This window comes from Ranitomeya imitator, chromosome 10, assembly GCF_032444005.1.
Source record: "Ranitomeya imitator isolate aRanImi1 chromosome 10, aRanImi1.pri, whole genome shotgun sequence".
NCBI classification, from domain to species: Eukaryota; Metazoa; Chordata; class Amphibia; order Anura; family Dendrobatidae; genus Ranitomeya; species Ranitomeya imitator.
Window position 1 is genome coordinate 33,304,332 of NC_091291.1, and position 17,887 is coordinate 33,322,218.

Consider the following 17,887-nt stretch of genomic DNA (forward strand, 5'->3'; position numbering starts at 1 on the left):
GATTTTCGAGATTCGGCACCCGCGGCAGTGATTTTCGAGATTCGGCACCCGCGGGGTTGATTTTCGAGATTTGGCACCCGCGGTTGTGATTTTCGAGATTCGGCTCCCGCGAGGCTGATTTTCGATATTCGGTACCCGCGGGGCTGATTTTGAAGATTTGGCACCCGAGGTGGTGATTTTCAAGATTCGGCACCCGTGGGGATGATTTTCGAGATTCGGCACCTGCGGCAGTGCTTTTCGAGATTCAGCACTCGCGGTGGTGATTTTCGAGATTCGGCACCCGCAGTTGTGATTTTCAAGATTCGGCACCCGCGGCGGTGATTTTCGAGATTCAGCACCCGCGTGGCTGATTTTGGAGATTTGGCACCGGCGGCGGTGATTTTCAAGATTCGGCACCCGCGTGGCTGATTTTGGAGATTTGGCACCCGCAGCACTGATTTCCGAGATTCGGCACCCGCGGGGCTGATTTTCGAGATTCGGCACCCGCGGCGGTGATTTTCGAGATTCGGCACCCGCGGGGCTGATTTTCGAGATTCGGCACCCGCGGGGCTGATTTTCGAGATTCGGCACCCGCGGCAGTGATTTTCGAGATTCGGCACCCGCGGTGGTGATTTTGGAGATTTGACACCCGAGGTGGTGATTTTCAAGATTCGGCACCCGCGGCGGTGATTTTCGAGATTTGGCACCCGCGGGTCTGATTTTCGAGATTCGGCACCGGCGGCGGTGATTTTCAAGATTTGGCACCCGCGGGGCTGATTTTCGAGATTCGGCACCCGCAGCACTGATTTCCGAGATTCAGCACCCGTGGGGCTGATTTTCGAGATTCGGCACCTGCGGCAGTGCATTTCAAGATTCGGCACTCGCGGTGGTAATTTTCGAGATTCGGCACCCGCAGCACTGATTTTCGAGATTCGGCACCCGCGGGGCTGATCTCCGAGATTCGGCACCCGTGGCACTGATTTTCGAGATTTGTCACCCGCGGGGCTGATTTTCGAGATTCGACACCCGCAGGGCTGATTTTGGAGATTCGGCACCAGCGGCACTGATTTTCGAGATTCGGCACCTGCGGGGCTGATTTTCGAGATTCGGCACCCGCCGCAGTGATTTTCGAGATTCGGCACCCGCGGGGCTGATTTTCGAGATTCGGCACCCACGGGGCTGATTTTCGAGATTTGGCACCCGCGGTGGTGATTTTCGAGATTCGGCACCCGCGGCAGTGATTTTCGAGATTCGGCACCCGCGGGGCTGATTTTCGAGATTCGGCACCGACGGCGGTGATTTTCGAGATTCGGCACCCGCGGGGCTGATTTTTGAGATTCGGCATCTGAGGTGGTGATTTTCAAGATTCGGCACCCGTGGGGATGATTTTCGAGATTCGGTACCTGCGGCAGTGCTTTTCGAGATTCAGCACTCGCGGTGGTGATTTTCGAGATTCGGCACCCGCGGTTGTGATTTTCAAGATTCGGCACCCGCGGCGGTGATTTTCGAGATTCGGCACCCGCGGGGCTGATTTTGGAGATTTGGCACCCGCGGTGGTGATTTTCAAGATTCGGCACCCGTGGCGGTGATTTTTGAGATTTGGCACCCGCGGGGCTGATTTTCGAGATTCGGCACCGGCGGCGGTGATTTTCAAGATTCGGCACCCGCGGGACTGATTTTCGAGATTCGGCACCCGCAGCACTGATTTCCGAGATTCGGCACCCGTGGGGCTGATTTTTGAGATTCGGCACCTGCGGCAGTGCTTTTCAAGATTCGGCACTCGCGGTGGAAATTTTCGAGATTCGGCACCCGCAGCACTGATTTTCGAGATTCGGCACCCGCGGGGCTGATTTCCGAGATTCGGCACCCGTGGCACTGATTTTCGAGATTTGTCACCCGCGAGGGCTGATTTTTGAGATTCGACACCCGCGGGGCTGATTTTCAAGATTCGGCACCCGCAGCGGTGATTTTCGAGATTTGGCACCCGCGGGGCTGATTTTCGAGATTCGGCACCCGCAGGGCTGATTTTCGAGATTCGGCACCCGCGGCAGTGATTTTCGAGATTCGGCACCCGCGGGGCTGATTTTGAAGATTTGGCACCCACGGTGGTGATTTTCAAGATTCGGCACCCGCGGCGGTGATTTTCGAGATTTGGCACCCATGGGGCTGATTTTCGAGATTCGTCACCGGCGGCGGTGATTTTCAAGATTCGGCACCCGCGGGGCTGATTTTCGAGATTCGGCACCCGTGGGGATGATTTTCGAGATTCGGCACCCGCGGGGCTGATTTTCGAGATTCGGCACCCGCGGCAGTGATTTTCGAGATTCGGCACCCGCGGTGGTGATTTTGGAGATTTGACACCCGAGGTGGTGATTTTCAAGATTCGGCACCCGCGGCGGTGATTTTCGAGATTTGGCACCCGCGGGTCTGATTTTCGAGATTCGGCACCGGCGGCGGTGATTTTCAAGATTCGGCACCCGCGGGGCTGATTTTCGAGATTCGGCACCCGCAGCACTGATTTCCGAGATTCAGCACCCGTGGGGCTGATTTTCGAGATTCGGCACCTGCGGCAGTGCATTTCAAGATTCGGCACTCGCGGTGGTAATTTTCGAGATTCGGCACCCGCAGCACTGATTTTCGAGATTCGGCACCCGCGGGGCTGATCTCCGAGATTCGGCACCCGTGGCACTGATTTTCGAGATTTGTCACCCGCGGGGCTGATTTTCGAGATTCGACACCCGCAGGGCTGATTTTGGAGATTCGGCACCAGCGGCACTGATTTTCGAGATTCGGCACCTGCGGGGCTGATTTTCGAGATTCGGCACCCGCCGCAGTGATTTTCGAGATTCGGCACCCGCGGGGCTGATTTTCGAGATTCGGCACCCACGGGGCTGATTTTCGAGATTTGGCACCCGCGGTGGTGATTTTCGAGATTCGGCACCCGCGGCAGTGATTTTCGAGATTCGGCACCCGCGGGGCTGATTTTCGAGATTCGGCACCGACGGCGGTGATTTTCGAGATTCGGCACCCGCGGGGCTGATTTTTGAGATTCGGCATCTGAGGTGGTGATTTTCAAGATTCGGCACCCGTGGGGATGATTTTCGAGATTCGGTACCTGCGGCAGTGCTTTTCGAGATTCAGCACTCGCGGTGGTGATTTTCGAGATTCGGCACCCGCGGTTGTGATTTTCAAGATTCGGCACCCGCGGCGGTGATTTTCGAGATTCGGCACCCGCGGGGCTGATTGTGGAGATTTGGCACCCGCGGTGGTGATTTTCAAGATTCGGCACCCGTGGCGGTGATTTTTGAGATTTGGCACCCGCGGGGCTGATTTTCGAGATTCGGCACCGGCGGCGGTGATTTTCAAGATTCGGCACCCGCGGGACTGATTTTCGAGATTCGGCACCCGCAGCACTGATTTCCGAGATTCGGCACCCGTGGGGCTGATTTTCGAGATTCGGCACCTGCGGCAGTGCTTTTCAAGATTCGGCACTCGCGGTGGTAATTTTCGAGATTCGGCACCCGCAGCACTGATTTTCGAGATTCGGCACCCGCGGGGCTGATTTCCGAGATTCGGCACCCGTGGCACTGATTTTCGAGATTTGTCACCCGCGAGGGCTGATTTTTGAGATTCGACACCCGCGGGGCTGATTTTCAAGATTCGGCACCCGCAGCGGTGATTTTCGAGATTTGGCACCCGCGGGGCTGATTTTCGAGATTCGGCACCCGCAGGGCTGATTTTCGAGATTCGGCACCCGCGGCAGTGATTTTCGAGATTCGGCACCCGCGGGGCTGATTTTGAAGATTTGGCACCCACGGTGGTGATTTTCAAGATTCGGCACCCGCGGCGGTGATTTTCGAGATTTGGCACCCATGGGGCTGATTTTCGAGATTCGTCACCGGCGGCGGTGATTTTCAAGATTCGGCACCCGCGGGGCTGATTTTCGAGATTCGGCACCCGTGGGGATGATTTTCGAGATTCGGCACCTGCGGCAGTGCTTTTTGAGATTCAGCACTCGCGGTGGTGATTTTCGAGATTCGGCACCCGCGGTTGTGATTTTCAAGATTCGGCACCCGCGGCGGTGATTTTCGAGATTCGGCACCCGCGGGGCTGATTTTTGAGATTCGGCATCTGAGGTGGTGATTTTCAAGATTCGGCACCCGTGGGGATGATTTTCGAGATTCGGTACCTGCGGCAGTGCTTTTCGAGATTCAGCACTCGCGGTGGTGATTTTCGAGATTCGGCACCCGCGGTTGTGATTTTCAAGATTCGGCACCCGCGGCGGTGATTTTCGAGATTCGGCACCCGCGGGGCTGATTTTGGAGATTTGGCACCCGCGGTGGTGATTTTCAAGATTCGGCACCCGTGGCGGTGATTTTTGAGATTTGGCACCCGCGGGGCTGATTTTCGAGATTCGGCACCGGCGGCGGTTATTTTCAAGATTCGGCACCCGCGGGACTGATTTTCGAGATTCGGCACCCGCAGCACTGATTTCCGAGATTCGGCACCCGTGGGGCTGATTTTTGAGATTCGGCACCTGCGGCAGTGCTTTTCAAGATTCGGCACTCGCGGTGGAAATTTTCGAGATTCGGCACCCGCAGCACTGATTTTCGAGATTCGGCACCCGCGGGGCTGATTTCCGAGATTCGGCACCCGTGGCACTGATTTTCGAGATTTGTCACCCGCGAGGGCTGATTTTTGAGATTCGACACCCGCGGGGCTGATTTTCAAGATTCGGCACCCGCAGCGGTGATTTTCGAGATTTGGCACCCGCGGGGCTGATTTTCGAGATTCGGCACCCGCAGGGCTGATTTTCGAGATTCGGCACCCGCGGCAGTGATTTTCGAGATTCGGCACCCGCGGGGCTGATTTTGAAGATTTGGCACCCACGGTGGTGATTTTCAAGATTCGGCACCCGCGGCGGTGATTTTCGAGATTTGGCACCCATGGGGCTGATTTTCGAGATTCGTCACCGGCGGCGGTGATTTTCAAGATTCGGCACCCGCGGGGCTGATTTTCGAGATTCGGCACCCGTGGGGATGATTTTCGAGATTCGGCACCCGCGGGGCTGATTTTCGAGATTCGGCACCCGCGGCAGTGATTTTCGAGATTCGGCACCCGCGGTGGTGATTTTGGAGATTTGACACCCGAGGTGGTGATTTTCAAGATTCGGCACCCGCGGCGGTGATTTTCGAGATTTGGCACCCGCGGGTCTGATTTTCGAGATTCGGCACCGGCGGCGGTGATTTTCAAGATTCGGCACCCGCGGGGCTGATTTTCGAGATTCGGCACCCGCAGCACTGATTTCCGAGATTCAGCACCCGTGGGGCTGATTTTCGAGATTCGGCACCTGCGGCAGTGCATTTCAAGATTCGGCACTCGCGGTGGTAATTTTCGAGATTCGGCACCCGCAGCACTGATTTTCGAGATTCGGCACCCGCGGGGCTGATCTCCGAGATTCGGCACCCGTGGCACTGATTTTCGAGATTTGTCACCCGCGGGGCTGATTTTCGAGATTCGACACCCGCAGGGCTGATTTTGGAGATTCGGCACCAGCGGCACTGATTTTCGAGATTCGGCACCTGCGGGGCTGATTTTCGAGATTCGGCACCCGCCGCAGTGATTTTCGAGATTCGGCACCCGCGGGGCTGATTTTCGAGATTCGGCACCCACGGGGCTGATTTTCGAGATTTGGCACCCGCGGTGGTGATTTTCGAGATTCGGCACCCGCGGCAGTGATTTTCGAGATTCGGCACCCGCGGGGCTGATTTTCGAGATTCGGCACCGACGGCGGTGATTTTCGAGATTCGGCACCCGCGGGGCTGATTTTTGAGATTCGGCATCTGAGGTGGTGATTTTCAAGATTCGGCACCCGTGGGGATGATTTTCGAGATTCGGTACCTGCGGCAGTGCTTTTCGAGATTCAGCACTCGCGGTGGTGATTTTCGAGATTCGGCACCCGCGGTTGTGATTTTCAAGATTCGGCACCCGCGGCGGTGATTTTCGAGATTCGGCACCCGCGGGGCTGATTGTGGAGATTTGGCACCCGCGGTGGTGATTTTCAAGATTCGGCACCCGTGGCGGTGATTTTTGAGATTTGGCACCCGCGGGGCTGATTTTCGAGATTCGGCACCGGCGGCGGTGATTTTCAAGATTCGGCACCCGCGGGACTGATTTTCGAGATTCGGCACCCGCAGCACTGATTTCCGAGATTCGGCACCCGTGGGGCTGATTTTCGAGATTCGGCACCTGCGGCAGTGCTTTTCAAGATTCGGCACTCGCGGTGGTAATTTTCGAGATTCGGCACCCGCAGCACTGATTTTCGAGATTCGGCACCCGCGGGGCTGATTTCCGAGATTCGGCACCTGTGGCACTGATTTTCGAGATTTGTCACCCGCGAGGGCTGATTTTTGAGATTCGACACCCGCGGGGCTGATTTTCAAGATTCGGCACCCGCAGCGGTGATTTTCGAGATTTGGCACCCGCGGGGCTGATTTTCGAGATTCGGCACCCGCAGGGCTGATTTTCGAGATTCGGCACCCGCGGCAGTGATTTTCGAGATTCGGCACCCGCGGGGCTGATTTTGAAGATTTGGCACCCACGGTGGTGATTTTCAAGATTCGGCACCCGCGGCGGTGATTTTCGAGATTTGGCACCCATGGGGCTGATTTTCGAGATTCGTCACCGGCGGCGGTGATTTTCAAGATTCGGCACCCGCGGGGCTGATTTTCGAGATTCGGCACCCGTGGGGATGATTTTCGAGATTCGGCACCTGCGGCAGTGCTTTTTGAGATTCAGCACTCGCGGTGGTGATTTTCGAGATTCGGCACCCGCGGTTGTGATTTTCAAGATTCGGCACCCGCGGCGGTGATTTTCGAGATTCAGCACCCGCGGGGCTGATTTTCGAGATTCGGCACCCGCGGCGGTGATTTTCGAGATTCGGCACCCGCGGGGCTGATTTTTGAGATTCGGCACCTGCGGGGCTGATTTTCGAGATTCGGCACCCGCGGCAGTGATTTTCGAGATTCGGCACCCGCGGGGCTGATTTTGGAGATTTGGCACCCGCGGTGGTGATTTTCAAGATTCGGCACCCGTGGCGGTGATTTTTGAGATTTGGCACCCGCGGGGCTGATTTTCGAGATTCGGCACCGGCGGCGGTGATTTTCAAGATTCGGCACCCGCGGGACTGATTTTCGAGATTCGGCACCCGCAGCACTGATTTCCGAGATTCGGCACCCGTGGGGCTGATTTTCGAGATTCGGCACCTGCGGCAGTGCTTTTCAAGATTCGGCACTCGCGGTGGTAATTTTCGAGAATCGGCACCCGCAGCACTGATTTTCGAGATTCGGCACCCGTGAGGTTGATTTCCGAGATTCGGCACCCGTGGCACTGATTTTCGAGATTTGTCACCCGCGGGGCTGATTTTCAAGATTCGGCACCCGCAGCAGTGATTTTCGAGATTCGGCACCCGCGGGGCTGATTTTCGAGATTCGGCACCCGCGGGGCTGATTTTCGAGATTCGGCACCCGAGGCAGTGATTTTCGAGATTCGGCACCTGCGGGGCTGATTTTGAAGATTTGGCACTCGCGGTGGTGATTTTCAAGATTCGGCACCCGCGGCGGTGATTTTCGAGATTTGGCACCCATGGGGCTGATTTTCGAGATTCGTCACCGGCGGCGGTGATTTTCAAGATTCGGCACCCGCGGGGCTGATTTTCGAGATTCGGCACCCGCGGGGCTGATTTTCGAGATTCGGCACCCGCGGCGGTGATTTTCGAGATTCGGCACCCGCAGGGCTGATTTTCAAGATTCGGCACCTGCGGGGCTGATTTTCGAGATTCGGCACCCGCGGCAGTGATTTTCGAGTTTCGGCACCCGCGTGGCTGATTTTGGAGATTTGGCACCGGCGGCGGTGATTTTCAAGATTCGGCACCCACGTGGCTGATTTTGGAGATTTGGCACCCGCAGCACTGATTTCTGAGATTCGGCACCCGCGGGGCTGATTTTCGAGATTCGGCACCCGCGGCGGTGATTTTCGAGATTCGGCACCCGCGGGGCTGATTTTCGAGATTCGGCACCCGCGGGGCTGATTTTCGAGATTCGGCACCCGCGGCAGTGATTTTCGAGATTCGGCACCCGCGGTGGTGATTTTGGAGATTTGACACCCGAGGTGGTGATTTTCAAGATTCGGCACCCGCGGCGGTGATTTTCGAGATTTGGCACCCGCGGGTCTGATTTTCGAGATTCGGCACCGGCGGCGGTGATTTTCAAGATTCGGCACCCGCGGGGCTGATTTTCGAGATTCGGCACCCGCAGCACTGATTTCCGAGATTCAGCACCCGTGGGGCTGATTTTCGAGATTCGGCACCTGCGGCAGTGCATTTCAAGATTCGGCACTCGCGGTGGTAATTTTCGAGATTCGGCACCCGCAGCACTGATTTTCGAGATTCGGCACCCGCGGGGCTGATCTCCGAGATTCGGCACCCGTGGCACTGATTTTCGAGATTTGTCACGCTCGGGGCTGATTTTCGAGATTCGACACCCGCAGGGCTGATTTTGGAGATTCGGCACCAGCGGCACTGATTTTCGAGATTCGGCACCTGCGGGGCTGATTTTCGAGATTCGGCACCCGCCGCAGTGATTTTCGAGATTCGGCACCCGCGGGGCTGATTTTCGAGATTCGGCACCCACGGGGCTGATTTTCGAGATTTGGCACCCGCGGTGGTGATTTTCGAGATTCGGCACCCGCGGCACTGATTTTCGAGATTCGGCACCCGCGGGGCTGATTTTCGAGATTCGGCACCGACGGCGGTGATTTTCGAGATTCGGCACCCGCGGGGCTGATTTTTGAGATTCGGCATCTGAGGTGGTGATTTTCAAGATTCGGCACCCGTGGGGATGATTTTCGAGATTCAGCACTCGCGGTGGTGATTTTCGAGATTCGGCACCCGCGGTTGTGATTTTCAAGATTCGGCACCCGCGGCGGTGATTTTCGAGATTCGGCACCCGCGGGGCTGATTTTGGAGATTTGGCACCCGCGGTGGTGATTTTCAAGATTCGGCACCCGTGGCGGTGATTTTTGAGATTTGGCACCCGCGGGGCTGATTTTCGAGATTCGGCACCGGCGGCGGTGATTTTCAAGATTCGGCACCCGCGGGACTGATTTTCGAGATTCGGCACCCGCAGCACTGATTTCCGAGATTCGGCACCCGTGGGGCTGATTTTCGAGATTCGGCACCTGCGGCAGTGCTTTTCAAGATTCGGCACTCGCGGTGGTAATTTTCGAGATTCGGCACCCGCAGCACTGATTTTCGAGATTCGGCACCCGCGGGGCTGATTTCCGAGATTCGGCACCCGTGGCACTGATTTTCGAGATTTGTCACCCGCGGGGCTGATTTTTGAGATTCGACACCCGCGGGGCTGATTTTCAAGATTCGGCACCCGCAGCGGTGATTTTCGAGATTTGGCACCCGCGGGGCTGATTTTCGAGATTCGGCACCCGCAGGGCTGATTTTCGAGATTCGGCACCCGCGGCAGTGATTTTCGAGATTCGGCACCCGCGGGGCTGATTTTGAAGATTTGGCACCCACGGTGGTGATTTTCAAGATTCGGCACCCGCGGCGGTGATTTTCGAGATTTGGCACCCATGGGGCTGATTTTCGAGATTCGTCACCGGCGGCGGTGATTTTCAAGATTCGGCACCCGCGGGGCTGATTTTCGAGATTCGGCACCCGTGGGGATGATTTTCGAGATTCGGCACCTGCGGCAGTGCTTTTTGAGATTCAGCACTCGCAGTGGTGATTTTCGAGATTCAGCACCCGCGGTTGTGATTTTCAAGATTCGGCACCCGCGGCGGTGATTTTCGAGATTCGGCACCCGCGGGGCTGATTTTCGAGATTCGGCACCCGTGGGGCTGATTTTCGAGATTCGGCACCCGTGGGGCTGATTTTCGAGATTCAACACCTGCGGCAGTGCTTTTCAAGATTCGGCACTCGCGGTGGTAATTTTCAAGATTCGGCACCCGCAGCACTGATTTTCGAGATTCGGCACCCGTGGCACTGATTTTCGAGATTCGGCACCCGCGGTGGTGATTTTCAAGATTCGGCACCCGCGGCGGTGATTTTCGAGATTCGGCACCCGTGGGGCTGATTTTCGAGATTCGGCACCCACGGCAGTGATTTTCGAGATTCCGCACCCGCGTGGCTGATTTTGGAGATTTGGCACCGGCGGCGGTGATTTTCAAGATTCGGCACCCGCGTGGCTGATTTTGGAGATTTGGCACCCGCGGCGGTGATTTTCGAGATATGGCACCCGTGGGGCTGATTTCCGAGATTCGGCACCCGTGGCGCTGATTTTCGAGATTTGTCACCCGCGGGGCTGATTTTTGACATTCTGCACCAGCGGCTCTGATTTTCGAGATTCGGCACCAGCGGCTCTGATTTTCGAGATTCGGCACCTGCGGGGCTGATTTTTGAGATTCGGCACCCGCGGCAGTGATTTTTGAGATTCGGCACCCGCGGGGCTGATTTTCGAGATTCGGCACCCGTGGGGCTGATTTTCGAGATTCGGCACCCGCGGGGCTGATTTTCGAAATTTGGCACCCTCGGTGGTGATTTTCAAGATTCGGCACCCGCGGTTGTGATTTTCAAGATTCGGCACAAACGGTAGTGATTTTCGAGATTCGGCACCCGCAAGGCTGATTTTTGAGATTCGGAACCCGCGGGGCTGATTTTCGAGATTCGGCACCCGCGGGGCTGATTTTCGAGATTCGGCACCCGCGGGGCTGATTTTCGAGATTCGGCACTCGCGGCACTGATTTTCGAGATTTGGCACCCGTGGGGCTGATTTTCGAGATTCGGCACCTGTGGCACGGATTTTCGAGATTCGGCACCCGCGGGGCTGATTTTCGAGATTCGGCACCCACGGTGGTGATTTTCAAGATTCGGCACACTCGCCAGTGATTTTCGAGATTTGGCAACCGCGGCACTGATTTTCGAGATTTGGCACCCGTGGGGCTGATTTTCGAGATTCGGCACCCGTGGCACTGATTTTCGAGATTTGGCACCCGTGGGGCTGACTTTCGAGATTCGGCACTGGCGGCGGTGATTTTCAAGATTCGGCACCCGAGGGGCTGATTTTCGAGATTCGGCACCCGCCGCACTGATTTTCGAGATTTGGCACCCGTGTGGCTAATTTTCGAGATTCGACACCCGCGGCACTGATTTTCGAGATTTGGCACCCGTGGGGCTGATTTTCGAGATTCGGCACCCGCAGCGGTGATTTTCGAGATTCGGCACCCGCGGGGCTGATTTTCGAAATTCGGCACCCGCGGCGGTGATTTTCGAGATTTGGCACCCGCGGGGCTGATTTTCGAGATTCGGCACCCGCGGGGCTGATTTTCGAGATTCGGCACCCGCGGCAGTGATTTTCGAGATTCGGCACCCGCGGGGCTGATTTTGAAGATTTGGCACCCGCAGTGGTGATTTTCAAGATTCGGCACCCGCGGCGGTGATTTTCGAGATTTGGCACCCATGGGGCTGATTTTCGAGATTCGTCACCGTCGGCGGTGATTTTCGAGATTCGGCACCCGCGGGGCTGATTTTCGAGATTCGGCACCCGTGGGGATGATTTCCGAGATTCCGCACCTGCGGCAGTGCTTTTTGAGATTCAGCACTCGCGGTGGAGATTTTCGAGATTCGGCACCCGCGGCGGTGATTTTCGAGATTCAGCACCCGCGTGGCTGATTTTCGAGATTCGGCACCCGCGGCAGTGATTTTCGAGATTCGGCACCCGCGTGGCTGATTTTGGAGATTTGGCACCGGCGGCGGTGATTTTCAAGATTCGGCACCCGCGTGGCTGATTTTGGAGATTTGGCACCCGCGGTGGTGATTTTCAAGATTCGGCACCCGCGGCGGTGATTTTCGAGATTTGGCACCCGCGGGGCTGATTTTTGAGATTCGGCACCGGCGGCGGTGATTTTCAAGATTCGGCACCCGCGGGGCTGATTTTCGAGATTCGGCACCCGCAGCACTGATTTCCGAGATTCGGCACCCGTGGGGCTGATTTTCGAGATTCGGCACCTGCGGCAGTGCTTTTCAAGATTCGGCACTCGCGGTGGTAATTTTCGAGATTCGGCACCCGCAGCACTGATTTTCGAGATTCGGCACCCGCGGGGCTGATTTTGGAGATTCGGCACCAGCGGCACTGATTTTCGAGATTCGGCACCTGCGGGGCTGATTTTCGAGATTCGGCACCCGCCGCAGTGATTTTCGAGATTCGGCACCCGCGGGGCTGATTTTCGAGATTCGGCACCCACGGGGCTGATTTTCGAGATTTGGCACCCGCGGTGGTGATTTTCGAGATTCGGCACCCGCGGCACTGATTTTCGAGATTCGGCACCCGCGGGGCTGATTTTCGAGATTCGGCACCGACGGCGGTGATTTTCGAGATTCGGCACCCGCGGGGCTGATTTTTGAGATTCGGCATCTGAGGTGGTGATTTTCAAGATTCGGCACCCGTGGGGATGATTTTCGAGATTCGGCACCTGCGGCAGTGCTTTTCGAGATTCAGCACTCGCGGTGGTGATTTTCGAGATTCGGCACCCGCGGTTGTGATTTTCAAGATTCGGCACCCGCGGCGGTGATTTTCGAGATTCGGCACCCGCGGGGCTGATTTTGGAGATTTGGCACCCGCGGTGGTGATTTTTGAGATTTGGCACCCGCGGGGCTGATTTTCGAGATTCGGCACCGGCGGCGGTGATTTTCAAGATTCGGCACCCGCAGCACTGATTTCCGAGATTCGGCACCCGTGGGGCTAATTTTCGAGATTCGGCACCTGCGGCAGTGCTTTTCAAGATTCGGCACTCGCGGTGGTAATTTTCGAGATTCGGCACCCGCAGCACTGATTTTCGAGATTCGGCACCCGCGGGGCTGATTTCCGAGATTCGGCACCCGTGGCACTGATTTTCGAGATTTGTCACCCGCGGGGCTGATTTTTGAGATTCGACACCCGCGGGGCTGATTTTCAAGATTCGGCACCCGCAGCGGTGATTTTCGAGATTTGGCACCCGCGGGGCTGATTTTCGAGATTCGGCACCCGCAGGGCTGATTTTCGAGATTCGGCACCCGCGGCAGTGATTTTCGAGATTCGGCACCCGCGGGGCTGATTTTGAAGATTTGGCACCCACGGTGGTGATTTTCAAGATTCGGCACCCGCGGCGGTGATTTTCGAGATTTGGCACCCATGGGGCTGATTTTCGAGATTCGTCACCGGCGGCGGTGATTTTCAAGATTCGGCACCCGCGGGGCTGATTTTCGAGATTCGGCACCCGTGGGGATGATTTTCGAGATTCGGCACCTGCGGCAGTGCTTTTTGAGATTCAGCACTCGCAGTGGTGATTTTCGAGATTCAGCACCCGCGGTTGTGATTTTCAAGATTCGGCACCCGCGGCGGTGATTTTCGAGATTCGGCACCCGCGGGGCTGATTTTCGAGATTCGGCACCCGTGGGGCTGATTTTCGAGATTCGGCACCCGTGGGGCTGATTTTCGAGATTCAACACCTGCGGCAGTACTTTTCAAGATTCGGCACTCGCGGTGGTAATTTTCAAGATTCGGCACCCGCAGCACTGATTTTCGAGATTCGGCACCCGTGGCACTGATTTTCGAGATTCGGCACCCGCGGTGGTGATTTTCAAGATTCGGCACCCGCGGCGGTGATTTTCGAGATTCGGCACCCGCGGGGCTGATTTTCGAGATTCGGCACCCACGGCAGTGATTTTCGAGATTCCGCACCCGCGTGGCTGATTTTGGAGATTTGGCACCGGCGGCAGTGATTTTCAAGATTCGGCACCCGCGTGGCTGATTTTCGAGATTTGGCACCCGCGGCGGTGATTTTCGAGATATGGCACCCGCGGGGCTGATTTCCGAGATTCGGCACCCGTGGCGCTGATTTTCGAGATTTGTCACCCGCGGGGCTGATTTTTGACATTCGGCACCAGCGGCTCTGATTTTCGAGATTCGGCACCAGCGGCTCTGATTTTCGAGATTCGGCACCTGCGGGGCTGATTTTTGAGATTCGGCACCCGCGGCAGTGATTTTTGAGATTCGGCACCCGCGGGGCTGATTTTCGAGATTCGGCACCCGTGGGGCTGATTTTCGAGATTCGGCACCCGCGGGGCTGATTTTCGAAATTTGGCACCCTCGGTGGTGATTTTCAAGATTCGGCACCCGCGGTTGTGATTTTCAAGATTCGGCACAAACGGTAGTGATTTTCGAGATTCGGCACCCGCAAGGCTGATTTTTGAGATTCAGAACCCGCGGGGCTGATTTTCGAGATTCGGCACCCGCTGGGCTGATTTTCGAGATTCGGCACCCGCGGGGCTGATTTTCGAGATTCGGCACTCGCGGCACTGATTTTCGAGATTTGGCACCCGTGGGGCTGATTTTCGAGATTCGGCACCTGTGGCACGGATTTTCGAGATTCGGCACCCGCGGGGCTGATTTTCGAGATTCGGCACCCACGGTGGTGATTTTCAAGATTCGGCACACTCGCCAGTGATTTTCGAGATTTGGCAACCGCGGCACTGATTTTCGAGATTTGGCACCCGTGGGGCTGATTTTCGAGATTCGGCACCCGTGGCACTGATTTTCGAGATTTGGCACCCGTGGGGCTGATTTTCGAGATTCGGCACTGGCGGCGGTGATTTTCAAGATTCGGCACCCGAGGGGCTGATTTTCGAGATTCGGCACCCGCCGCACTGATTTTCGAGATTTGGCACCCGTGTGGCTAATTTTCGAGATTCGACACCCGCGGCACTGATTTTCGAGATTTGGCACCCGTGGGGCTGATTTTCGAGATTCGGCACCCGCAGCGGTGATTTTCGAGATTCGGCACCCGCGGGGCTGATTTTCGAAATTCGGCACCCGCGGCGGTGATTTTCGAGATTTGGCACCCGCGGGGCTGATTTTCGAGATTCGGCACCCGCGGGGCTGATTTTCGAGATTCGGCACCCGCGGCAGTGATTTTCGAGATTCGGCACCCGCGGGGCTGATTTTGAAGATTTGGCACCCGCAGTGGTGATTTTCAAGATTCGGCACCCGCGGCGGTGATTTTCGAGATTTGGCACCCATGGGGCTGATTTTCGAGATTCGTCACCGTCGGCGGTGATTTTCGAGATTCGGCACCCGCGGGGCTGATTTTCTAGATTCGGCACCCGCGGCAGTGATTTTCGAGATTCGGCACCCGTGGCGGTGAATTTCGAGATTTGGCACCCGCATGGCTGATTTTCGAGATTCGGCACCCGCGGGAATGATTTTGGAGATTCGGCACCCGCGGCAGTGATTTTCGAGATTCGGCACCCGCGGGGCTGATTTTGAAGATTTGGCACCCTCGGTGGTGATTTTCAAGATTCGGCACCAGCGGCGGTGATTTTCGAGATTTGGCACCCATGGGGCTGATTTTCGAGATTCGGCACCAGCCGCACTGATTTTCGAGATTTGGCACCCGTGGGGCTGATTTTCGAGATTCGGCACCCGCGGGGCTGATTTTCGAGATTCGGCACCCGCGGTGGTGATTTTCAAGATTCGGCACCCGTGGCAGTGATTTTCGAGATTTGGCACCCGCAGGGCTGATTTTCGAGATTCGGCACCGGCGGCAGTGATTTTCGAGATTCGACACCCGCGGCACTGATTTTCGAGATTTGGCACCCGTGGGGCTGATTTTCGAGATTCAGCACCCGCGGTTGTGATTTTCAAGATTCGGCACCCGCAGCGGTGATTTTCGAGATTCGGCACCCGCGGGGCTGATTTTCGAAATTCGGCACCCGCGGCGGTGATTTTCGAGATTTGGCACCCGCGGGGCTGATTTTCGAGATTCGGCACCCGCGGGGCTGATTTTCGAGATTCGGCACCCGCGGCAGTGATTTTCGAGATTCGGCACAAACGGTAGTGATTTTCGAGATTCGGCACCCACGAGGCTGATTTTTGAAATTCGGCACCCGCGGGGCTGATTTTCGAGATTCGGCACGCGCGGGGCTGATTTTTGACATTCGGCACCAGCAGCACTGATTTTCGAGATTCGGCACCTGCGGGGCTGATTTTCGAGATTCGGCACCCGCGGCAGTGATTTTCGAGATTCGGCACCCGCGGGGCTGATTTTCGAGATTCGACACCCGCGGGGCTGATTTTTGACATTCGGCACCAGCAGCACTGATTTTCGAGATTCGGCACCTGCGGGGCTGATTTTCGAGATTTGGCACCCGCGGCAGTTATTTTCGAGATTCTGCACCCGCGGCAGTGATTTTCGAGATTCGGCACCCGCGGGGCTGATTTTCAAGATTCGGCACCCGTGGGGCTGATTTTCGAGATTCGGCACCCGCGGGGCTGATTTTCGAAATTTGGCACCCTCGGTGGTGATTTTCAAGATTCGGCACCCGCGGTTGTGATTTTCAAGATTCGGCACCCGCGGGGCTGATTTTCGAGATTCGGCACCCGCGGGGCTGATTTTCGAGATTCGGCACTCGCGGCACTGATTTTCGAGATTTGGCACCCGTGGGGCTGATTTTCGAGATTCGGCACCCGCGGGGCTGATTTTCGAAATTTGGCACCCTCGGTGGTGATTTTCAAGATTCGGCACCCGCGGTTGTGATTTTCAAGATTCGGCACAAACGGTAGTGATTTTTGAGATTCGGCACCCGCGGGGCTGATTTTCAAGATTCGGCACCTGTGGCATGGATTTTCGAGATTCGGCACCCGCGGGGCTGATTTTCGAGATTCGGCACCCACGGTGGTGATTTTCAAGATTCGGCACTCTCGGCACTGATTTTCGAGATTTGGCAACCGCGGCACTGATTTTCGAGATTTGGCACCCGTGGGGCTGATTTTCGAGATTTGGCACCCGTGGCACTGATTTTCGAGATTTCGCACCCGTGGGGCTGATTTTCGAGATTTGGCACTGGCGGCGGTGATTTTCAAGATTTGGCACCCGTGGGGCTGATTTTCGAGATTCGGCACCCGCGGGGCTGATTTTCGAGATTCGGCACCCGCGGTGGTGATTTTCAAGATTCGGCACCCGTGGCAGTGATTTTTGAGATTTGGCACCCGCAGGGCTGATTTTCGAGATTCGGCACCGGCGGCAGTGATTTTCAAGATTCGACACCCGCGGCACTGATTTTCGAGATTTGGCACCCGTGGGGCTGATTTTCGAGATTCAGCACCCGCAGTGGTGATTTTCAAGATTCGGCACACGCAGCGGTGATTTTCGAGATTCGGCACCCGCGGGGCTGATTTTCGAAATTCGGCACCCGCGGCGGTGATTTTCGAGATTTGGCACCCGCGGGGCTGATTTTCGAGATTCGGCACCCGCGGGGCTGATTTTCGAGATTCGGCACCCGCGGCAGTGATTTTCGAGATTCGGCACAAACGGTAGTGATTTTCGAGATTCGGCACCCACGAGGCTGATTTTTGAGATTCGGCACCCGCGGGGCTGATTTTCGAGATTCGGCACCCGCGGGGCTGATTTTCGAGATTCGGCACCCGCGGGGCTGGTTTTCGAGATTCGGCACTCGCGGCACTGATTTTCGAGATTTGGCACCCGTGGGGCTGATTTTCGAGATTCGGCACCTGTGGCACGGATTTTCGAGATTCGGCACCCGCGCGGCTGATTTTCGAGATTCGGCACCCACGGTGGTGATTTTCAAGATTCGGCACCCTCGGCAGTGATTTTCAAGATTTGGCAACCGCGGCACTGATTTTCGTGATTTGGCACCCGTGGGGCTGATTTTCGAGATTCGGCACCCGTGGCACTGATTTTCGAGATTTCGCACCCGTGGGGCTGATTTTCGAGATTTGGCACTGGCGGCGGTGATTTTCAAGATTCGGCACCCGAGGGGCTGATTTTCGAGATTCGGCAC